The sequence below is a fragment of the Theobroma cacao genome, chromosome 2 (genome assembly GCF_053813885.1).
Source record: "Theobroma cacao isolate CCN51 chromosome 2, ASM5381388v1, whole genome shotgun sequence".
Classification (NCBI taxonomy): domain Eukaryota; kingdom Viridiplantae; phylum Streptophyta; class Magnoliopsida; order Malvales; family Malvaceae; genus Theobroma; species Theobroma cacao.
The window spans coordinates 28,293,337-28,319,251 of NC_142640.1; positions in this window are offsets into that span (position 1 = coordinate 28,293,337).

Here is a 25,915-nt window from a genome sequence, read left to right on the forward strand (position 1 = left end):
ATAAAAGCATTTAAAGCGAGTAATAAGGCTTTCGAAGGCATAAGTGCCTATAAATGGACAGTTCTTCTCAATCGATGGCTTTCGCTTCACGTTTTCCTATGCAAACATTTAATTATAATCTGTTTCAACCAAAAATGCAAGAAAATTCAAGTTAAAATCAATAATGAGATTATAAAAGCATTTAAAGCGAGTAATAAGGCTTTCGAAGGCATGAGTGACTATAAATGGACTTTTCTTACCAATCGATGGCTTTCGCTTCATGTTCTCTAAGGCAAACATTTAATTACAATCTATTTTAACCAAAAATGTAAGAAAATTCAACATAAAATCAATAATAAGATTATAAAACCATTTTAAACGGGTAATAAGCCTTTCGAAGGCATGAGCGACTATAAATGGACTTTTCTTCTCAATCGATGGCTTTCGCTTCACGTTTCCCAAGGCAAACATTCAATTATAATCTGTTTTAACCAAAAATGTAAGAAAATTCAACTTAAAATCAATAATGAGCTTATAAAAGCATTTAAAGCGAGTAATAAGGCTTTCAAAGGCATGAGTGACTATAAGTGGACTTTTCTTCTCAATCGATGGCTTTCGCTTCACGTTTCCTTATGCAAACATTCAATTATAATCTATTTCAACCAAAAATATAAGAAAATTCAACTTAAAATCAATAATGAGATTATAAAAGCGTTTAAAGCGAGTAATAAGGCTTTCGAAGGCATGAGTGACTATAAATGGACTTTTCTTACCAATCGATGGCTTTCGCTTCATGTTTTCTAAGGCAAACATTTAATTACAATCTATTTTAACCAAAAATTTAAGAAAATTCAACATAAAATCAATAATTAGATTATAAAACCATTTTAAACGGGTAATAAGGCTTTCGAAGGCATGAGCGACTATAAATGGACTTTTCTTCTCAATCGATGGCTTTCGCTTCACGTTTCCCGAGGTAAACATTCAATTATAATCTGTTTTAACCAAAAATGTAAGAAAATTCAAGTTAAAATCAATAATGAGATTATAAAAGCATTTAAAGCGAGTAATAAGGCTTTCGAAGGCATGAGTGCCTATAAATGGACAGTTCTTCTCAATCGATGGCTTTCGCTTCACGTTTTCCTATGCAAACATTTAATTATAATCTGTTTCAACCAAAACTGTAAGAAAATTCAACTTAAAATCAATAATGAGATTATAAAATCTTTTAAAGCGAGTAATAAGGCTTTCGAAGGCATGAGTGACAATAAATGGACTTTTCTTACCAATCGATGGCTTTCGCTTCATGTTTTCTAAGGCAAACATTTAATTGCAATCTATTTTAACCAAAAATGTAAGAAAATTAAACATAAAATCAATAATTAGATTATAAAACCATTTTAAACGGGTAATAAGGCTTTCGAAGGCATGAGCGACTATAAATAGACTTTTCTTCTCAATCGATGGCTTTCGCTTCACGTTTCCCAAGGCAAACATTCAATTATAATCTGTTTTAATCAAAAATATAAGAAAATTCAACTTAAAAGCAATAATGAGCTTATAAAAGCATTTAAAACGAGTAATAAGGCTTTCGAAGGCATGAGTGACTATAAATGGACCTTTCTTATCGATCGATGGATTTTGCTTCATGTTTCTCGAGGCAAACATTCAAATATAATCTGTTTTAACCAAAAATATAAGAAAATTCAACTTAAAATCAATAATGCGATTATAAAACCATTTTAAGCGACTAATAAGGCTTTCGAAGGTATGAGTGACTATAAATGTACTTTTCTTCCCAATCGATGGCTTTCGCTTCACGTTTCCCAAGGCAAACATTCAATTATAATCTGTTTTAACCAAAAATATAAGAAAATTCAACTTAAAATCAATAACGAGCTTATAAAAGCATTTAAAGCGAGTAATAAGGCTTTCGAAGGCATGAGTGACTATAAATGGACTTTTCTTCTCAATCGATGGCTTTCGCTTCACGTTTCCCTATGCAAACAATCAATTATAATCTATTTCAACCAAAAATATAAGAAAATTCAACTTAAAATCAATAATGAGATTATAAAAGCGTTTAAAGCGAGTAATAAGGCTTTCGAAGGCATGAGTGACTATAAATGGACTTTTCTTACCAATCGATGGCTTTCGCTTCATGTTTTCTAAGGCAAACATTTAATTACAATCTATTTTAACCAAAAATGTAAGAAAATTCAACATAAAATCAGTAATTAGATTATAAAACCATTTTAAATGGGTAATAAAACTTTCGAAGGAATGAGCGACTATAAATGGACTTTTCTTCTCAATCGATGGCTTTCGCTTCACGTTTCCCGAGGCAAACATTCAATTATAATCTGTTTTAACCAAAAATGTAAGAAAATTCAACTTAAAATCAATAATGAGCTTATAAAAGCATTTAAAGCGAGTAATAAGGTTTCGAAGGCATGAGTGACTATAAATGGACTTTTCTTCCCAATCGATGGCTTTCGCTTCACGTTTCCCTATGCAAACATTCAATTATAATCTGTTTTAACCAAAAATGTAAGAAAATTCAACTTAAAATCAATAACGAGCTTATAAAAGCATTTAAAGCGAGTAATAAGGCTTTCGAAGGCATGAGTGCCTATAAATGGACAGTTCTTCTCAATCGATGGCTTTCGCTTCACGTTTTCCTATGCAAAAATTTAATTATAATCTGTTTCAACCAAAAATGCAAGAAAATTCAAGTTAAAATCAATAATGAGATTATAAAAGCATTTAAAGCGAGTAATAAGGCTTTCGAAGGCATTAGTGACTATAAATGGACAGTTCTTCTCAATCGATGGCTTTCGCTTCACGTTTTCCTATGCAAACATTTAATTATAATCTGTGTCAACCAAAAATGCAAGAAAATTCAAGTTAAAATCAATAATGAGATTATAAAAGCATTTAAAGCGAGTAATAAGGCTTTCGAAGGCATGAGTGACTATAAATGGACTTTTCTTACCAATCGATGGCTTTCGCTTCATGTTTTCTAAGGCAAACATTTAATTACAATCTATTTTAAGCAAAAATGTAAGAAAATTCAACATAAAATCAATAATTAGATTATAAAACCATTTTAAACGGGTAATAAGGCTTTCGAAGGCATGAGCGACTATAAATGGACTTTTCTTCTCAATCGATGGCTTTCGCTTCATGTTTTCTAAGGCAAACATTTAATTGTAATCTATTTTAACCAAAAATGTAAGAAAATTAAACATAAAATCAATAATTAGATTATAAAACCATTTTAAACGGGTAATAAGGCTTTCGAAGGCATGAGTGACCATAAATGGACTTTTCTTCTCAATCGATGGCTTTCGCTTCACGTTTCTCGAGGCAAACATTCAATTATAATCTGTTTTATCCAAAAATGCAAGAAAATTCAAGTTAAAATCAATAATGAGATTATAAAAGCATTTAAAGCGAGTAATAAGGCTTTCGAAGGCATGAGTGACTATAAATGGACTTTTCTTACCAATCGATGGCTTTCGCTTCATGTTTTCTAAGGCAAACATTTAATTACAATCTATTTTAACCAAAAATGTAAGAAAATTCAACATAAAATCAATAATTAGATTATAAAACCATTTTAAACGGGTAATAAGGCTTTCGAAGGCATGAGCGACTATAAATGGTCTTTTCTTCTCAATCGATGGCTTTCACTTCTCGTTTCCCGAGGTAAACATTCAATTATAATCTGTTTTAACCAAAAATGTAAGAAAATTCACCTTAAAATCAATAATGAGATTATAAAAGCATTTAAAGCGAGTAATAAGACTTTCAAAGGCATGAGTGACTATAAATGGACTTTTCTTCCTAATCGATGGCTTTCGCTTCACGTTTCCCTATGCAAACATTCAATTATAATCTGTTTCAACCAAAAATCTAAGAAAATTCAACTTAAAATCAATAATGAGATTATAAAATCGTTGAAAGCGAGTAATAAGGCTTTCGAAGGCATGAGTGACTATAAATGGACTTTTCTTACCAATCGATGGCTTTCGCTTCATGTTTTCTAAGGCAAACATTTAATTGCAATCTATTTTAACCAAAAATGTAAGAAAATTGAACATAAAATCAATAATTAGATTATAAAACCATTTTAAACGGGTAATAAGGCTTTCGAAGGCATGAGCGACTATAAATGGACGTTTCTTCTTAATCGATGGCTTTCGCTTCACGTTTCCCAAGGCAAACATTCAATTATAATCTGTTTTAACCAAAAATATAAGAAAATTCAACTTAAAATCAATAATGAGCTTATAAAAGCATTTAAAGCGAGTAATAAGGCTTTCGAAGGCATGAGTGACTATAAATGGACTTTTCTTCTCAATCGATGGCTTTCGCTTCACGTTTCCCTATGCAAACAGTCAATTATAATCTATTTCAACCAAAAATATAAGAAAATTCAACTTAAAATCAATAATGAGATTATAAAAGCGTTTAAAGCGAGTAATAAGGCTTTCGAAGGCATGAGTGACTATAAATGGACTTTTCTTACCAATCGATGGCTTTCGCTTCATGTTTTCTAAGGCAAACATTTAATTGCAATCTATTTTAACAAAAAATGTAAGAAAATTAAACATAAAATCAATAATTAGATTATAAAACCATTTTAAACGGGTAATAAGGCTTTCGAAGGCATGAGCGACTATAAATGGACGTTTCTTCTTAATCGATGGCTTTCGCTTCACGTTTCCCAAGGCAAACATTCAATTATAATCTGTTTTAACCAAAAATATAAGAAAATTCAACTTAAAATCAATAATGAGCTTATAAAAGCATTTAAAGCGAGTAATAAGGCTTTCGAAGGCATGAGTGACTATAAATGGACTTTTCTTCTCAATCGATGGCTTTCGCTTCACGTTTCCCTATGCAAACATTCAATTATAATCTATTTCAACCAAAAATATAAGAAAATTCAACTTAAAATCAATAATGAGATTATAAAAGCGTTTAAAGCGAGTAATAAGGCTTTCGAAGGCATGAGTGACTATAAATGGACTTTTCTTACCAATCGATGGCTTTCGCTTCATGTTTTCTAAGGCAAACATTTAATTACAATCTATTTAACCAAAAATTTAAGAAAATTCAACATAAAATCAATAATTAGATTATAAAACCATTTTAAACGAGTAATAAGGCTTTCGAAGGCATGAGCGACTATAAATGGACTTTTCTTCTCAATCGATGGCTTTCGCTTCACGTTTCCCGAGGCAAACATTCAATTATAATCTGTTTTAACCAAAAATGTAAGAAAATTCAACTTAAAATCAATAATGAGCTTATAAAAGCATTTAAAGCGAGTAATAAGGCTTTCGAAGGCATGGGTGACTATAAATGGACATTTCTTCTCAATCGATGGCTTTCGCTTCACGTTTCCCTATGCAAACATTCAATTATAATCTATTTCAACCAAAAATATAAGAAAATTCAACTTAAAATCAATAATGAGATTATAAAAGCGTTTAAAGCGAGTAATAAGACTTTCGAAGGCATGAGTGACTATAATGGACTTTTCTTACCAATCGATGGCTTTCGCTTCATGTTTTCTAAGGCAAACATTTAATTACAATCTATTTTAACCAAAAATGTAAGATAATTCAACATAAAATCAATAATTAGATTATAAAACCATTTTAAACGGGTAATAAGGCTTTCGAAGGCATGAGCGACTATAAATGGGCTTTTCTTCTCAATCGATGGCTTTCGCTTCACGTTTCCCGAGGCAAACATTCAATTATAATCTGTTTTAACCAAAAATGTAAGAAAATTCAACTTAAAATCAATAATGAGATTATAAAACCATTTTAAACGGGTAATAAGGCTTTCGAAGGCATGAGTGACTTTAAATGGACTTTTCTTCTCAATCGATGGCTTTCGCTTCACGTTTCCCGAGGCAAACATTAAATTATAATCTGTTTTAACCAAAAATGTAAGAAAATTCAACTTAAAATCAATAATGAGATTATAAAAGCATTTAAAACGAGTAATAAGGCTTTCGAAGGCATGGGTGACTATAAATGGACTTTTCTTATCGATCGATGGCTTTTGCTTCACGTTTTCCTATGCAAACATTTAATTATAATCTGTTTCAACCAAAAATGCAAGAAAATTCATGTTAAAATCAATAATGAGATTATAAAAGCATTTAAAGCGAGTAATAAGGCTTTCGAAGGCATGAGTGACCTAAATGGACTTTTCTTACCAATCGATGGCTTTCGCTTCATGTTTTCTAAGGCAAACATTTAATTACAATCCATTTTAACAAAAAATGTAAGAAAATTCAACATAAAATCAATAATTAGATTATAAAACCATTTTAAACGGGTAATAAGGCTTTCGAAGGCATGAGTGACCATAAATGGGCTTTTCTTCTCAACCGATGGCTTTCGCTTCACGTTTCTCGAGGCAAACATTCAATTATAATCTGTTTTAACCAAAAATGTAAGAAAATTCAACTTAAAATCAATAATGATATTATAAAAGCATTTAAAGCGAGTAATAAGGCTTTCGAAGGCATGAGTGACTATAAATGGACAGTTCTTCTCAATCGATGGCTTTCGCTTCACGTTTTCCTATGCAAACATTTAATTATAATCTGTTTCAACCAAAAATGCAAGAAAATTCAAGTTAAAATCAATAATGAGATTATAAAAGCATTTAAAGCGAGTAATAAGGCTTTCGAAGGTATGAGTGACTATAAATGGACTTTTCTTACCAATCGATGGCTGTCGCTTCATGTTCTCTAAGGCAAACATTTAATTACAATCTATTTTAACCAAAAATGTAAGAAAATTCAACATAAAATCAATAATTAGATTATAAAACCATTTTAAACGGGTAATAAGCCTTTCGAAGGCATGAGCGACTATAAATGGACTTTTCTTCTCAATCGATGGCTTTCGCTTCGCGTTTCCCGAGGCAAACATTTAATTATAATCTGTTTTAACCAAAAATGTAAGAAAATTCAACTTAAAATCAATAATGAGCTTATAAAAGCATTTAAAGCGAGTAATAAGGCTTTCAAAGGCATGAGTGACTATAAGTGGACTTTTCTTCTCAATCGATGGCTTTCACTTCACGTTTCCCTATGCAAACATTCAATTATAATCTATTTCAACCAAAAATATAAGAAAATTCAACTTAAAATCAATAATGAGATTATAAAAGCGTTTAAAGCGAGTAATAAGACTTTCGAAGGCATGAGTGACTATAATGGACTTTTCTTACCAATCGATGGCTTTCGCTTCATGTTTTCTAAGGCAAACATTTAATTACAATCTATTTTAACCAAAAATGTAAGATAATTCAACATAAAATCAATAATTAGATTATAAAACCATTTTAAACGGGTAATAAGCCTTTCGAAGGCATGAGCGACTATAAATGGACTTTACTTCTCAATCGATGGCTTTCGCTTCACGTTTCCCGAGGTAAACATTCAATTATAATCTGTTTTAACCAAAAATGTAAGAAAATTCAAGTTAAAATCAATAATGAGATTATAAAAGCATTTAAAGCGAGTAATAAGGCTTTCGAAGGCATGAGTTCCTATAAATGGACAGTTCTTCTCAATCGATGGCTTTCGCTTCACGTTTTCCTATGCAAACATTTAATTATAATCTGTTTCAACCAAAAATGCAAGAAAATTCAAGTTAAAATCAATAATGAGATTATAAAAGCATTTAAAGCAAGTAATAAGGCTTTCGAAGGCATGAGTGACTATAAATGGACAGTTCTTCTCAATCGATGGCTTTCGCTTCACGTTTTCCTATGCAAACATTTAATTATAATCTGTTTCAACCAAAAATGCAAGAAAATTCAAGTTAAAATCAATAATGAGATTATAAAAGCATTTAAAGCGAGTAATAAGGCTTTCGAAGGCATGAGTGACTATAAATGGACTTTTCTTACCAATCGATGGCTTTCGCTTCATGTTTTCTAAGGCAAACATTTAATTACAATCTATTTTAACCAAAAATGTAAGAAAATTCAACATAAAATCAATAATTAGATTATAAAACCATTTTAAACGGGTAATAAGGCTTTCGAAGGCATGAGCGACTATAAATGGACTTTTCTTCTCAATCGATGGCTTTCGCTTCATGTTTTCTAAGGCAAACATTTAATTGCAATCTATTTTAACCAAAAATGTAAGAAAATTAAACATAAAATTAATAATTAGATTATAAAACCATTTTAAACGGGTAATAAGGCTTTCGAAGGCATGAGTGACCATAAATGGACTTTTCTTTTCAATCGATGGCTTTCGCTTCACGTTTCTCGAGGCAAACATTCAATTATAATCTGTTTTAACCAAAAATGCAAGAAAATTCAAGTTAAAATCAATAATGAGATTATAAAAGCATTTAAAGCGAGTAATAAGGCTTTCGAAGGCATGAGTGACTATAAATGGACTTTTCTTCCCAATCGATGGCTTTCGCTTCACGTTTCCCTATGCAAACATTCAATTATAATCTGTTTTAAGCAAAAATGTAAGAAAATTCAACTTAAAATCAATAACAAGCTTATAAAAGCATTTAAAGCGAGTAATAAGGCTTTCGAAGGCATGAGTGACTATAAATGGACTTTTCTTCTCAATCGATGGCTTTCGCTTCACGTTTCCCTATGCAAACAATCAATTATAATCTATTTCAACCAAAAATATAAGAAAATTCAAGTTAAAATCAATAATGAGATTATAAAAGCGTTTAAAGCGAGTAATAAGGCTTTCGAAGGCATGAGTGACTATAAATGGACTTTTCTTACCAATCGATGGCTTTCGCTTCATGTTTTCTAAGGCAAACATTTAATTACAATCTATTTTAACCAAAAATGTAAGAAAATTCAACATAAAATCAATAATTAGATTATAAAACTATTTTAAACGGGTAATAAGGTTTTCGAAGGCATGAGTGACCATAAATGGACTTTTCTTCTCAACCGATGGCTTTCGCTTCACGTTTCTCGAGGTAAACATTCAATTATAAACTGTTTTAACCAAAAATGTAAGAAAATTCAAGTTAAAATCAATAATGATATTATAAAAGCATTTAAAGCGAGTAATAAGGCTTTCGAAGGCATGAGTGACTATAAATGGACTTTTCTTCCTAATCGATGGCTTTCGCTTCACGTTTCCCTATGCAAACATTCAATTATAATCTGTTTCAACCAAAACTGTAAGAAAATTCAACTTAAAATCAATAATGAGATTATAAAATCTTTTAAAGCGAGTAATAAGGCTTTCGAAGGCATGAGTGACAATAAATGGACTTTTCTTACCAATCGATGGCTTTCGCTTCATGTTTTCTAAGGCAAACATTTAATTGCAATCTATTTTAACCAAAAATGTAAGAAAATTAAACATAAAATCAATAATTAGATTATAAAACCATTTTAAACGGGTAATAAGGCTTTCGAAGGCATGAGCGACTATAAATGGACTTTTCTTCTCAATCGATGGCTTTCGCTTCACGTTTCCCAAGGCAAACATTCAATTATAATCTGTTTTAAACAAAAATATAAGAAAATTCAACTTAAAAGCAATAATGAGCTTATAAAAGCATTTAAAACGAGTAATAAGGCTTTTGAAGGCATGAGTGACTATAAATGGACCTTTCTTATCGATCGATGGATTTTGCTTCATGTTTCTCGAGGCAAACATTCAAATATAATCTGTTTTAACCAAAAATATAAGAAAATTCAACTTAAAATCAATAATGCGATTATAAAACCATTTTAAGCGAGTAATAAGGCTTTCGAAGGTATGAGTGACTATAAATGTACTTTTCTTCCCAATCGATGGCTTTCGCTTCACGTTTCCCAAGGCAAACATTCAATTATAATCTGTTTTAACCAAAAATATAAGAAAATTCAACTTAAAATCAATAACGAGCTTATAAAAGCATTTAAAGCGAGTAATAAGGCTTTCGAAGGCATGAGTGACTATAAATGGACTTTTCTTCTCAATCGATGGCTTTCGCTTCACGTTTCCCTATGCAAACAATCAATTATAATCTATTTCAACCAAAAATATAAGAAAATTCAACTTAAAATCAATAATGAGATTATAAAAGCGTTTAAAGCGAGTAATAAGGCTTTCGAAGGCATGAGTGACTATAAATGGACTTTTCTTATCAATCGATGGCTTTCGCTTCATGTTTTCTAAGGCAAACATTTAATTACAATCTATTTTAACCAAAAATGTAAGAAAATTCAACATAAAATCAATAATTAGATTATAAAACCATTTTAAATGGGTAATAAAACTTTCGAAGGAATGAGCGACTATAAATGGACTTTTCTTCTCAATCGATGGCTTTCGCTTCACGTTTCCCGAGGCAAACATTCAATTATAATCTGTTTTAACCAAAAATGTAAGAAAATTCAACTTAAAATCAATAATGAGCTTATAAAAGCATTTAAAGCGAGTAATAAGGTTTCGAAGGCATGAGTGACTATAAATGGACTTTTCTTCCCAATCAATGGCTTTCGCTTCACGTTTCCCTATGCAAACATTCAATTATAATCTGTTTTAACCAAAAATGTAAGAAAATTCAACTTAAAATCAATAACGAGCTTATAAAAGCATTTAAAGCGAGTAATAAGGCTTTCGAAGGCATGAGTGCCTATAAATGGACAGTTCTTCTCAATCGATGGCTTTCGCTTCACGTTTTCCTATGCAAAAATTTAATTATAATCTGTTTCAACCAAAAATGCAAGAAAATTCAAGTTAAAATCAATAATGAGATTATAAAAGCATTTAAAGCGAGTAATAAGGCTTTCGAAGGCATGAGTGACTATAAATGGACAGTTCTTCTCAATCGATGGCTTTCGCTTCACGTTTTCCTATGCAAACATTTAATTATAATCTGTGTCAACCAAAAATGCAAGAAAATTCAAGTTAAAATCAATAATGAGATTATAAAAGCATTTAAAGCGAGTAATAAGGCTTTCGAAGGCATGAGTGACTATAAATGGACAGTTCTTCTCAATCGATGGCTTTCGCTTCACGTTTTCCTATGCAAACATTTAATTATAATCTGTTTCAACCAAAAATGCAAGAAAATTCAAGTTAAAATCAATAATGAGATTATAAAAGCATTTAAAGCGAGTAATAAGGCTTTCGAAGGCATGAGTGACTATAAATGGACAGTTCTTCTCAATCGATGGCTTTCGCTTCACGTTTTCCTATGCAAACATTTAATTATAATCTGTTTCAACCAAAAATGCAAGAAAATTCAAGTTAAAATCAATAATGAGATTATAAAAGCATTTAAAGCGAGTAATAAGGCTTTCGAAGGCATGAGTGACTATAAATGGACTTTTCTTACCAATCGATGGCTTTCGCTTCATGTTTTCTAAGGCAAACATTTAATTACAATCTATTTTAGCCAAAAATGTAAGAAAATTCAACATAAAATCAATAATTAGATTATAAAACCATTTTAAACGGGTAATAAGGCTTTCGAAGGCATGAGCGACTATAAATGGACTTTTCTTCTCAATCGATGGCTTTCGCTTCATGTTTTCTAAGGCAAACATTTAATTGCAATCTATTTTAACCAAAAATGTAAGAAAATTAAACATAAAATCAATAATTAGATTATAAAACCATTTTAAACGGGTAATAAGGCTTTCGAAGGCATGAGTGACCATAAATGGACTTTTCTTTTCAATCGATGGCTTTCGCTTCACGTTTCTCAAGGCAAACATTCAATTACAATCTGTTTTAACCAAAAATGCAAGAAAATTCAAGTTAAAATCAATAATGAGATTATAAAAGCATTTAAAGCGAGTAATAAGGCTTTCGAAGGCATAAGTGCCTATAAATGGACAGTTCTTCTCAATCGATGGCTTTCACTTCACGTTTTCCTATGCAAACATTTAATTATAATCTGTTTCAACCAAAAATGCAAGAAAATTCAAGTTAAAATCAATAATGAGATTATAAAAGCATTTAAACGAGTAATAAGGCTTTCGAAGGCATGAGTGACTATAAATGGACTTTTCTTACCAATCGATGGCTTTCGCTTCATGTTCTCTAAGGCAAACATTTAATTACAATCTATTTTAACCAAAAATGTAAGAAAATTCAACTTAAAATCAATAATGAGCTTATAAAAGCATTTAAAGCGAGTAATAAGGCTTTCAAAGGCATGAGTGACTATAAGTGGACTTTTCTTCTCAATCGATGGCTTTCGCTTCACGTTTCCTTATGCAAACATTCAATTATAATCTATTTCAACCAAAAATATAAGAAAATTCAACTTAAAATCAATAATGAGATTATAAAAGCGTTTAAAGCGAGTAATAAGGCTTTCGAAGGCATGAGTGACTATAAATGGACTTTTCTTACCAATCGATGGCTTTCGCTTCATGTTTTCTAAAGCAAACATTTAATTACAATCTATTTTAACCAAAAATTTAAGAAAATTCAACATAAAATCAATAATTAGATTATAAAACCATTTTAAACGGGTAATAAGGCTTTCGAAGGCATGAGCGACTATAAATGGACTTTTCTTCTCAATCGATGGCTTTCGCTTCACGTTTCCCGAGGTAAACATTCAATTATAATCTGTTTTAACCAAAAATGTAAGAAAATTCAAGTTAAAATCAATAATGAGATTATAAAAGCATTTAAAGCGAGTAATAAGGCTTTCGAAGGCATGAGTGCCTATAAATGGACAGTTCTTCTCAATCGATGGCTTTCGCTTCACGTTTTCCTATGCAAACATTTAATTATAATCTGTTTCAACCAAAACTGTAAGAAAATTCAACTTAAAATCAATAATGAGATTATAAAATCTTTTAAAGCGAGTAATAAGGCTTTCGAAGGCATGAGTGACAATAAATGGACTTTTCTTACCAATCGATGGCTTTCGCTTCATGTTTTCTAAGGCAAACATTTAATTGCAATCTATTTTAACCAAAAATGTAAGAAAATTAAACATAAAATCAATAATTAGATTATAAAACCATTTTAAACGGGTAATAAGGCTTTCGAAGGCATGAGCGACTATAAATAGACTTTTCTTCTCAATCGATGGCTTTCGCTTCACGTTTCCCAAGGCAAACATTCAATTATAATCTGTTTTAAACAAAAATATAAGAAAATTCAACTTAAAAGCAATAATGAGCTTATAAAAGCATTTAAAACGAGTAATAAGGCTTTCGAAGGCATGAGTGACTATAAATGGACCTTTCTTATCGATCGATGGATTTTTCTTCATGTTTCTCGAGGCAAACATTCAAATATAATCTGTTTTAACCAAAAATATAAGAAAATTCAACTTAAAATCAATAATGCGATTATAAAACCATTTTAAGCGACTAATAAGGCTTTCGAAGGTATGAGTGACTATAAATGTACTTTTCTTCCCAATCGATGGCTTTCGCTTCACGTTTCCCAAGGCAAACATTCAATTATAATCTGTTTTAACCAAAAATATAAGAAAATTCAACTTAAAATCAATAACGAGCTTATAAAAGCATTTAAAGCGAGTAATAAGGCTTTCGAAGGCATGAGTGACTATAAATGGACTTTTCTTCTCAATCGATGGCTTTCGCTTCACGTTTCCCTATGCAAACAATCAATTATAATCTCTTTCAACCAAAAATATAAGAAAATTCAACTTAAAATCAATAATGAGATTATAAAAGCGTTTAAAGCGAGTAATAAGGCTTTCGAAGGCATGAGTGACTATAAATGGACAGTTCTTCTCAATCGATGGCTTTCGCTTCACGTTTCCCTATGCAAACAATCAATTATAATCTCTTTCAACCAAAAATATAAGAAAATTCAACTTAAAATCAATAATGAGATTATAAAAGCGTTTAAAGCGAGTAATAAGGCTTTCGAAGGCATGAGTGCCTATAAATGGACAGTTCTTCTCAATCGATGGCTTTCGCTTCACGTTTTCCTATGCAAACATTTAATTATAATCTGTTTCAACCAAAACTGTAAGAAAATTCAACTTAAAATCAATAATGAGATTATAAAATCTTTTAAAGCGAGTAATAAGGCTTTCGAAGGCATGAGTGACTATAAATGGACTTTTCTTACCAATCGATGGCTTTCGCTTCATGTTTTCTAAGGCAAACATTTAATTGCAATCTATTTTAACCAAAAATGTAAGAAAATTCAACATAAAATCAATAATTAGATTATAAAACCATTTTAAACGGGTAATAAGGCTTTCGAAGGCATGAGTGACCATAAATGGACTTTTCTTCTCAATCGATGGCTTTCGCTTCACGTTTCTCGAGGCACACATTCAATTATAATCTGTTTTAACCAAAAATGCAAGAAAATTCAAGTTAAAATCAATAATGGGATTATAAAAGCATTTAAAGCGAGTAATAAGGCTTTCGAAGGCATGAGTGACTATAAATGGACCTTTCTTATCGATCGATGGATTTTTCTTCATGTTTCTCGAGGCAAACATTCAAATATAATCTGTTTTAACCAAAAATATAAGAAAATTCAACTTAAAATCAATAATGCGATTATAAAACCATTTTAAGCGACTAATAAGGCTTTCGAAGGTATGAGTGACTATAAATGTACTTTTCTTCCCAATCGATGGCTTTCGCTTCACGTTTCCCAAGGCAAACATTCAATTATAATCTGTTTTAACCAAAAATATAAGAAAATTCAACTTAAAATCAATAACGAGCTTATAAAAGCATTTAAAGCGAGTAATAAGGCTTTCGAAGGCATGAGTGACTATAAATGGACTTTTCTTCTCAATCGATGGCTTTCGCTTCACGTTTCCCTATGCAAACAATCAATTATAATCTCTTTCAACCAAAAATATAAGAAAATTCAACTTAAAATCAATAATGAGATTATAAAAGCGTTTAAAGCGAGTAATAAGGCTTTCGAAGGCATGAGTGACTATAAATGGACTTTTCTTACCAATCGATGGCTTTCGCTTCATGTTTTCTAAGGCAAACATTTAATTACAATCTATTTTAACCAAAAATGTAAGAAAATTCAACATAAAATCAATAATTAGATTATAAAACCATTTTAAATGGGTAATAAAACTTTCGAAGGAATGAGCGACTATAAATGGACTTTTCTTCTCAATCGATGGCTTTCGCTTCACGTTTCCCGAGGCAAACATTCAATTATAATCTGTTTTAACCAAAAATGTAAGAAAATTCAACTTAAAATCAATAATGAGCTTATAAAAGCATTTAAAGCGAGTAATAAGGTTTCGAAGGCATGAGTGACTATAAATGGACTTTTCTTCCCAATCGATGGCTTTCGCTTCACGTTTCCCTATGCAAACATTCAATTATAATCTGTTTTAACCAAAAATGTAAGAAAATTCAACTTAAAATCAATAACGAGCTTATAAAAGCATTTAAAGCGAGTAATAAGGCTTTCGAAGGCATGAGTGCCTATAAATGGACAGTTCTTCTCAATCGATGGCTTTCGCTTCACGTTTTCCTATGCAAAAATTTAATTATAATCTGTTTCAACCAAAAATGCAAGAAAATTCAAGTTAAAATCAATAATGAGATTATAAAAGCATTTAAAGCGAGTAATAAGGCTTTCGAAGGCATGAGTGACTATAAATGGACAGTTCTTCTCAATCGATGGCTTTCGCTTCACGTTTTCCTATGCAAACATTTAATTATAATCTGTGTCAACCAAAAATGCAAGAAAATTCAAGTTAAAATCAATAATGAGATTATAAAAGCATTTAAAGCGAGTAATAAGGCTTTCGAAGGCATGAGTGACTATAAATGGACTTTTCTTACCAATCGATGGCTTTCGCTTCATGTTTTCTAAGGCAAACATTTAATTACAATCTATTTTAAGCAAAAATGTAAGAAAATTCAACATAAAATCAATAATTAGATTATAAAACCATTTTAAACGGGTAATAAGGCTTTCGAAGGCATGAGCGACTATAAATGGACTTTTCTTCTCAATCGATGGCTTTCGCTTCATGTTTTCTAAGGCAAACATTTAATTGTAATCTATTTTAACCAAAAATGTAAGAAAATTAAACATAAAATCAATAATTAGATTATAAAACCATTTTAAACGGGTAATAAGGCTTTCGAAGGCATGAGTGACCATAAATGGACTTTTCTTCTCAATCGATGGCTTTCGCTTCACGTTTCTCGAGGCAAACATTCAATTATAATCTGTTTTAACCAAAAATGCAAGAAAATTCAAGTTAAAATCAATAATGAGATTATAAAAGCATTTAAAGCGAGTAATAAGGCTTTCGAAGGCATGAGTGACTATAAATGGACTTTTCTTACCAATCGATGGCTTTCGCTTCATGTTTTCTAAGGCAAACATTTAATTACAATCTATTTTAACCAAAAGTGTAAGAAAATTCAACATAAAATCAATAATTAGATTATAAAACCATTTTAAACGGGTAATAAGGCTTTCGAAGGCATGAGCGACTATAAATGGACTTTTCTTCTCAATCGATGGCTTTCACTTCTCGTTTCCCGAGGCAAACATTCAATTATAATCTGTTTTAACCAAAAATGTAAGAAAATTCAACTTAAAATCAATAATCAGATTATAAAAGCATTTAAAGCGAGTAATAAGACTTTCAAAGGCATGAGTGACTATAAATGGACTTTTCTTCCTAATCGATGGCTTTCGCTTCACGTTTCCCTATGCAAACATTCAATTATAATCTGTTTCAACCAAAACTGTAAGAAAATTCAACTTAAAATCAATAATGAGATTATAAAATCTTTTAAAGCGAGTAATAAGGCTTTCGAAGGCATGAGTGACAATAAATGGACTTTTCTTACCAATCGATGGCTTTCGCTTCATGTTTTCTAAGGCAAACATTTAATTGCAATCTATTTTAACCAAAAATGTAAGAAAATTAAACATAAAATCAATAATTAGATTATAAAACCATTTTAAACGGGTAATAAGGCTTTCGAAGGCATGAGCGACTATAAATAGACTTTTCCTCTCAATCGATGGCTTTCGCTTCACGTTTCCCAAGGCAAACATTCAATTATAATCTGTTTTAAACAAAAATATAAGAAAATTCAACTTAAAAGGAATAATGAGCTTATAAAAGCATTTAAAACGAGTAATAAGGCTTTCGAAGGCATGAGTGACTATAAATGGACCTTTCTTATCGATCGATGGATTTTGCTTCATGTTTCTCGAGGCAAACATTCAAATATAATCTGTTTTAACCAAAAATATAAGAAAATTCAACTTAAAATCAATAATGCGATTATAAAACCATTTTAAGCGAGTAATAAGGCTTTCGAAGGTATGAGTGACTATAAATGTACTTTTCTTCCCAATCGATGGCTTTCGCTTCACGTTTCCCAAGGCAAACATTCAATTATAATCTGTTTTAACCAAAAATATAAGAAAATTCAACTTAAAATCAATAACGAGCTTATAAAAGCATTTAAAGCGAGTAATAAGGCTTTCGAAGGCATGAGTGACTATAAATGGACTTTTCTTCTCAATCGATGGCTTTCGCTTCACGTTTCCCTATGCAAACATTCAATTATAATCTGTTTCAACCAAAAATCTAAGAAAATTCAACTTAAAATCAATAATGAGATTATAAAATCGTTTAAAGCGAGTAATAAGGCTTTCGAAGGCATGAGTGACTATAAATGGACTTTTCTTACCAATCGATGGCTTTCGCTTCATGTTTTCTAAGGCAAACATTTAATTGCAATCTATTTTAACCAAAAATGTAAGAAAATTAAACATACAATCAATAATTAGATTATAAAACCATTTTAAACGGGTAATAAGCCTTTCGAAGGCATGAGCGACTATAAATGGACTTTTCTTCTCAATCGATGGCTTTCGCTTCACGTTTCCCAAGGCAAACATTCAATTATAATCTGTTTTAACCAAAAATATAAGAAAATTCAACTTAAAATCAGTAATGAGCTTATAAAAGCATTTAAAGCGACTAATAAGGCTTTCGAAGGCATGAGTGACTATAAATGGACTTTTCTTCTCAATCGATGGCTTTCGCTTCACGTTTCCCTATGCAAACAATCAATTATAATCTATTTCAACCAAAAATATAAGAAAATTCAACTTAAAATCAATAATGCGATTATAAAACCATTTTAAGCGAGTAATAAGGCTTTCGAAGGTATGAGTGACTATAAATGTACTTTTCTTCCCAATCGATGGCTTTCGCTTCACGTTTCCCAAGGCAAACATTCAATTATAATCTGTTTTAACCAAAAATATAAGAAAATTCAACTTAAAATCAATAACGAGCTTATAAAAGCATTTAAAGCGAGTAATAAGGCTTTCGAAGGCATGAGTGACTATAAATGGACTTTTCTTCTCAATCGATGGCTTTCGCTTCACGTTTCCCTATGCAAACATTCAATTATAATCTATTTCAACCAAAAATATAAGAAAATTCAACTTAAAATCAATAATGAGATTATAAAAGCGTTTAAAGCGAGCAATAAGGCTTTCGAAGGCATGAGTGACTATAAATGGACTTTTCTTACCAATCGATGGCTTTCGCTTCATGTTTTCTATGGCAAACATTTAATTACAATCTATTTTAACCAAAAATGTAAGAAAATTCAACATAAAATCAATAATTAGATTATAAAACCATTTTAAACGGGTAATAAGGCTTTCGAAGGCATGAGCGACTATAAATGGACTTTTCTTCTCAATCGATGGCTTTCGCTTCACGTTTCCCGAGGTAAACATTCAATTATAATCTGTTTTAACCAAAAATGTAAGAAAATTCAACTTAAAATCAATAATGAGCTTATAAAAGCATTTAAAGCGAGTAATAAGGCTTTCAAAGGCATGAGTGACTATAAGTGGACTTTTCTTCTCAATCGATGGCTTTCGCTTCACGTTTCCCTATGCAAACATTCAATTATAATCTATTTCAACCAAAAATATAAGAAAATTCAACTTAAAATCAATAATGAGATTATAAAAGCGTTTAAAGCGAGTAATAAGGCTTTCGAAGGCATGAGTGACTATAAATGGACTTTTCTTACCAATCGATGGCTTTCGCTTCATGTTTTCTAAGTCAAACGTTTAATTACAATCTATTTTAACCAAAAATTTAAGAAAATTCAACATAAAATCAATAATTAGATTATAAAACCATTTTAAACGGGTAATAAGGCTTTCGAAGGCATGAGTGACTATAAATGGACTTTTCTTCTCAATCGATGGCTTTCGCTTCACGTTTCCTGAGGTAAACATTCAATTATAATCTGTTTTAACCAAAAATGTAAGAAAATTCAAGTTAAAATCAATAATGAGATTATAAAAGCATTTAAAGCGAGTAATAAGGCTTTCAAAGGCATGAGTGCCTATAAATGGACAGTTCTTCTCAATCGATGGCTTTCGCTTCACGTTTTCCTATGCAAAAATTTAATTATACTCTGTTTCAACCAAAAATGCAAGAAAATTCAAGTTAAAATCAATAATGAGATTATAAAAGCATTTAAAGCGAGTAATAAGGCTTTCGAAGGCATGAGTGACTATAAATGGACAGTTCTTCTCAATCAATGGCTTTCGCTTCACGTTTTCCTATGCAAACATTTAATTATAATCTGTTTCAACCAAAAATGCAAGAAAATTCAAGTTAAAATCAATAATGAGATTATAAAAGCATTTAAAGCGAGTAATAAGGCTTTCGAAGGCATGAGTGACTATAAATGGACTTTTCTTACCAATCGATGGCTTTCGCTTCATGTTTTCTAAGGCAAACATTTAATTGCAATCTATTTTAACCAAAAATGTAAGAAAATTAAACATAAAATCAATAATTAGATTATAAAACCATTTTAAACGGGTAATAAGCCTTTCGAAGGCATGAGCGACTATAAATGGACTTTTCTTCTCAATCGATGGCTTTCGCTTCACGTTTCCCAAGGCAAACATTCAATTATAATCTGTTTTAACCAAAAATATAAGAAAATTCAACTTAAAATCAGTAATGAGCTTATAAAAGCATTTAAAGCGAGTAATAAGGCTTTCGAAGGCATGAGTGACTATAAATGGACTTTTCTTCTCAATCGATGGCTTTCGCTTCACGTTTCCCTATGCAAACAATCAATTATAATCTATTTCAACCAAAAATATAAGAAAATTCAACTTAAAATCAATAATGCGATTATAAAACCATTTTAAGCGAGTAATAAGGCTTTCGAAGGTATGAGTGACAATAAATGTACTTTTCTTCCCAATCGATGGCTTTCGCTTCACGTTTCCCAAGGCAAACATTCAATTATAATCTGTTTTAACCAAAAATGTAAGAAAATTCAACTTAAAATCAATAATGAGCTTATAAAAGCATTTAAAGCGAGTAATAAGGCTTTCGAAGGCATGAGTGACTATAAATGGACTTTTCTTCTCAATCGATGGCTTTCGCTTCACGTTTCCCTATGCAAACATTCAATTATAATCTGGTTCAACCAAAAATCTAAGAAAATTCAACTTAAAATCAATAATGAGATTATAAAATCGTTTAAAGCGAGTAATAAGGCTTTCGAAGGCATGAGTGACTATAAATGGACTTTTCTTACCAATCGATGGCTTTCGCTTCATGTTTTCTAAGGCAAACATTTAATTGCAATCTATTTTAACCAAAAATGTAAGAAAATTAAACATAAAATCAATAATCAGATTATAAAACCATTTTAAACGGGTAATAAGCCTTTCGAAGGCATGAGCGACTATAAATGGACTTTTCTTCTCAATCGATGGCTTTCGCTTCACGTTTCCCAAGGCAAACATTCAATTATAATCTGTTTTAACCAAAAACATAAGAAAATTGAACTTAAAATCAGTAATGAGCTTATAAAAGCATTTAAAGCGAGTAATAAGGCTTTCGAAGGCATGAGTGCCTATAAATGGACAGTTCTTCTCAATCGATGGCTTTCGCTTCACGTTTTCCTATGCAAACATTTAATTATAATCTGTTTCAACCAAAAATGCAAGAAAATTCAAGTTAAAATCAATAATGAGATTATAAAAGCATTTAAAGCGAGTAATAAGGCTTTCGAAGGCATGAGTGACTATAAATGGACAGTTCTTCTCAATCGATGGCTTTCGCTTCACGTTTTCCTATGCAAACATTTAATTATAATCTGTTTTAACCAAAAATGCAAGAAAATTCAAGTTAAAATCAATAATGAGATTATAAAAGCATTTAAAGCGAGTAATAAGGCTTTCGAAGGCATGAGTGACTATAAATGGACTTTTCTTACCAATCGATGGCTTTCGCTTCATGTTTTCTAAGGCAAACATTTAATTACAATCTATTTTAGCCAAAAATGTAAGAAAATTCAACATAAAATCAATAATTAGATTATAAAACCATTTTAAACGGGTAATAAGGCTTTCGAAGGCATGAGCGACTATAAATGGACTTTTCTTCTCAATCGATGGCTTTCGCTTCATGTTTTCTAAGGCAAACATTTAATTGCAATCTATTTTAACCAAAAATGTAAGAAAATTAAACATAAAATCAATAATTAGATTATAAAACCATTTTAAACGGGTAATAAGGCTTTCGAAGGCATGAGTGACCATAAATGGACTTTTCTTTTCAATCGATGGCTTTCGCTTCACGTTTCTCGAGGCAAACATTCAATTATAATCTGTTTTAACCAAAAATGCAAGAAAATTCAAGTTAAAATCAATAATGAGATTATAAAAGCATTTAAAGCGAGTAATAAGGCTTTCGAAGGCATGAGTGCCTATAAATGGACAGTTCTTCTCAATCGATGGCTTTCGCTTCACGTTTTCCTATGCAAACATTTAATTATAATCTGTTTCAACCAAAAATGCAAGAAAATTCAAGTTAAAATCAATAATGAGATTATAAAAGCATTTAAAGCGAGTAATAAGGCTTTCGAAGGCATGAGTGACTATAAATGGACAGTTCTTCTCAATTGATGGCTTTCGCTTCACGTTTTCCTATGCAAACATTTAATTATAATCTGTTTCAACCAAAAATGCAAGAAAATTCAAGTTAAAATCAATAATGAGATTATAAAAGCATTTAAACGAGTAATAAGGCTTTCGAAGGCATGAGTGACTATAAATGGACTTTTCTTACCAATCGATGGCTTTCGCTTCATGTTTTCTAAGGCAAACATTTAATTACAATCTATTTTAGCCAAAAATGTAAGAAAATTCAACATAAAATCAATAATTAGATTATAAAACCATTTTAAACGGGTAATAAGGCTTTCGAAGGCATGAGCGACTATAAATGGACTTTTCTTCTCAATCGATGGCTTTCGCTTCACGTTTCCCGAGGCAAACATTCAATTATAATCTGTTTTAACCAAAAATGTAAGAAAATTCAACTTAAAATCAATAATGAGCTTATAAAAGCATTTAAAGCGAGTAATAAGGCTTTCAAAGGCATGAGTGACTATAAGTGGACTTTTCTTCTCAATCGATGGCTTTCGCTTCACGTTTCCCTATGCAAACATTCAATTATAATCTATTTCAACCAAAAATATAAGAAAATTCAACTTAAAATCAATAATGAGATTATAAAAGCGTTTAAAGCGAGTAATAAGGCTTTCGAAGGCATGAGTGACTATAAATGGACTTTTCTTACCAATCGATGGCTTTCGCTTCATGTTTTCTAAGGCAAACATTTAATTACAATCTATTTTAACCAAAAATTTAAGAAAATTCAACATAAAATCAATAATTAGATTATAAAACCATTTTAAACGGGTAATAAGCCTTTCGAAGGCATGAGCGACTATAAATGGACTTTTCTTCTCAATCGATGGCTTTCGCTTCACGTTTCCCGAGGTAAACATTCAATTATAATCTGTTTTAACCAAAAATGTAAGAAAATTCAAGTTAAAATCAATAATGAGATTATAAAAGCATTTAAAGCGAGTAATAAGGCTTTCGAAGGCATGAGTGCCTATAAATGGACAGTTCTTCTCAATCGATGGCTTTCGCTTCACGTTTTCCTATGCAAACATTTAATTATAATCTGTTTCAACCAAAACTGTAAGAAAATTCAACTTAAAATCAATAATGAGATTATAAAATCTTTTAAAGGGAGTAATAAGGTTTTCGAAGGTATGAGTGACAATAAATGGACTTTTCTTACCAATCGATGACTTTCGCTTCATGTTTTCTAAGGCAAACATTTAATTGCAATCTATTTTAACCAAAAATGTAAGAAAATTAAACATAAAATCAATAATTAGATTATAAAACCATTTTAAACGGGTAATAAGCCTTTCGAAGGCATGAGCGACTATAAATGGACTGTTCTTCTCAATCGATGGCTTTCGCTTCACGTTTCCCAAGGCAAACATTCAATTATAATCTGTTTTAAACAAAAATATAAGAAAATTCAACTTAAAAGCAATAATGAGCTTATAAAAGCATTTAAAACGAGTAATAAGGCTTTCGAAGGCATGAGTGACTATAAATGGACCTTTCTTATCGATCGATGGATTTTGCTTCATGTTTCTCGAGGCAAACATTCAAATATAATCTGTTTTAACCAAAAATATAAGAAAATTCAACTTAAAATCAATAATGCGATTATAAAACCATTTTAAGCGAGTAATAAGGCTTTCGAAGGTATGAGTGACTATAAATGTACTTTTCTTCCCAATCGATGGCTTTCGCTTCACGTTTCCCAAGGCAAACATTCAATTATAATCTGTTTTAACCAAAAATATAAGAAAATTCAACTTAAAATCAATAACGAGCTTATAAAAGCATTTAAAGCGAGTAATAAGGCTTTCGAAGGCATGAGTGACTATAAATGGACTTTTCTTCTCAATCGATGGCTTTCGCTTCACGTTTCCCTATGCAACCATTCAATTATAATCTATTTCAACCAAAAATATAAGAAAATTCAACTTAAAATCAATAATGAGATTATAAAAGCGTTTAAAGCGAGTAATAAGGCTTTCGAAGGCATGAGTGACTATAAATGGACTTTTCTTACCAATCGATGGCTTTCGCTTCATGTTTTCTAAGGCAAACATTTAATTACAATCTATTTTAACCAAAAAAGTAAGAAAATTCAACATAAAATCAATAATTAGATTATAAAACCATTTTAAACGGGTAATAAGCCTTTCGAAGGCATGAGCGACTATAAATGGACTTTTCTTCTCAATCGATGGCTTTCGCTTCATGTTTTCTAAGGCAAACATTTAATTACAATCTATTTTAACCAAAAATGTAAGAAAATTCAACATAAAATCAATAATTAGATTATAAAACCATTTTAAACGGGTAATAAGGCTTTCGAAGGCATGAGCGACTATAAATGGACTTTTCTTCTCAATCGATGGCTTTCGCTTCACGTTTCCCGAGGCAAACATTCAATTATAATCTGTTTTAACCAAAAATGTAAGAAAATTCAACTTAAAATCAATAATGAGCTTATAAAAGCATTTAAAGCGAGTAATAAGGCTTTCAAAGGCATGAGTGACTATAAGTGGACTTTTCTTCTCAATCGATGGCTTTCGCTTCACGTTTCCCTATGCAAACATTCAATTATAATCTATTTCAACCAAAAATATAAGAAAATTCAACTTAAAATCAATAATGAGATTATAAAAGCGTTTAAAGCGAGTAATAAGGCTTTCGAAGGCATGAGTGACTATAAATGGACTTTTCTTACCAATCGATGGCTTTCGCTTCATGTTTTCTAAGGCAAACATTTAATTACAATCTATTTTAACCAAAAATTTAAGAAAATTCAACATAAAATCAATAATTAGATTATAAAACCATTTTAAACGGGTAATAAGGCTTTCGAAGGCATGAGCGACTATAAATGGACTTTTCTTCTCAATCGATGGCTTTCGCTTCACGTTTCCCGAGGTAAACATTCAATTATAATCTGTTTTAACCAAAAATGTAAGAAAATTCAAGTTAAAATCAATAATGAGATTATAAAAGCATTTAAAGCGAGTAATAAGGCTTTCGAAGGCATGAGTGCCTATAAATGGACAGTTCTTCTCAATCGATGGCTTTCGCTTCACGTTTTCCTATGCAAACATTTAATTATAATCTGTTTCAATCAAAAATGCTAGAAAATTCAAGTTAAAATCAATAATGAGATTATAAAAGCATTTAAAGCGAGTAATAAGGCTTTCGAAGGCATGAGTGACTATAAATGGACAGTTCTTCTCAATCGATGGCTTTCGCTTCACGTTTTCCTATGCAAACATTTAATTATAATCTGTTTCAACCAAAAATGAAAGAAAATTCAAGTTAAAATCAATAATGAGATTATAAAAGCATTTAAAGCGAGTAATAAGGCTTTCGAAGGCATGAGTGACTATAAATGGACTTTTCTTACCAATCGATGGCTTTCGCCTCATGTTTTCTAAGGCAAACATTTAATTACAATCTATTTTAGCCAAAAATGTAAGAAAATTCAACATAAAATCAATAATTAGATTATAAAACCATTTTAAACGGGTAATAAGGCTTTCGAAGGCATGAGCGACTATAAATGGACTTTTCTTCTCAATCGATGGCTTTCGCTTCATGTTTTCTAAGGCAAACATTTAATTGCAATCTATTTTAACCAAAAATGTAAGAAAATTAAACATAAAATCAATAATTAGATTATAAAACCATTTTAAACGGGTAATAAGGCTTTCGAAGGCATGAGTGACCATAAATGGACTTTTCTTTTCAATCGATGGCTTTCGCTTCACGTTTCTCGAGGCAAACATTCAATTATAATCTGTTTTAACCAAAAATGCAAGAAAATTCAAGTTAAAATCAATAATGAGATTATAAAAGCATTTAAAGCGAGTAATAAGGCTTTCGAAGGCATGAGTGCCTATAAATGGACAGTTCTTCTCAATCGATGGCTTTCGCTTCACGTTTTCCTATGCA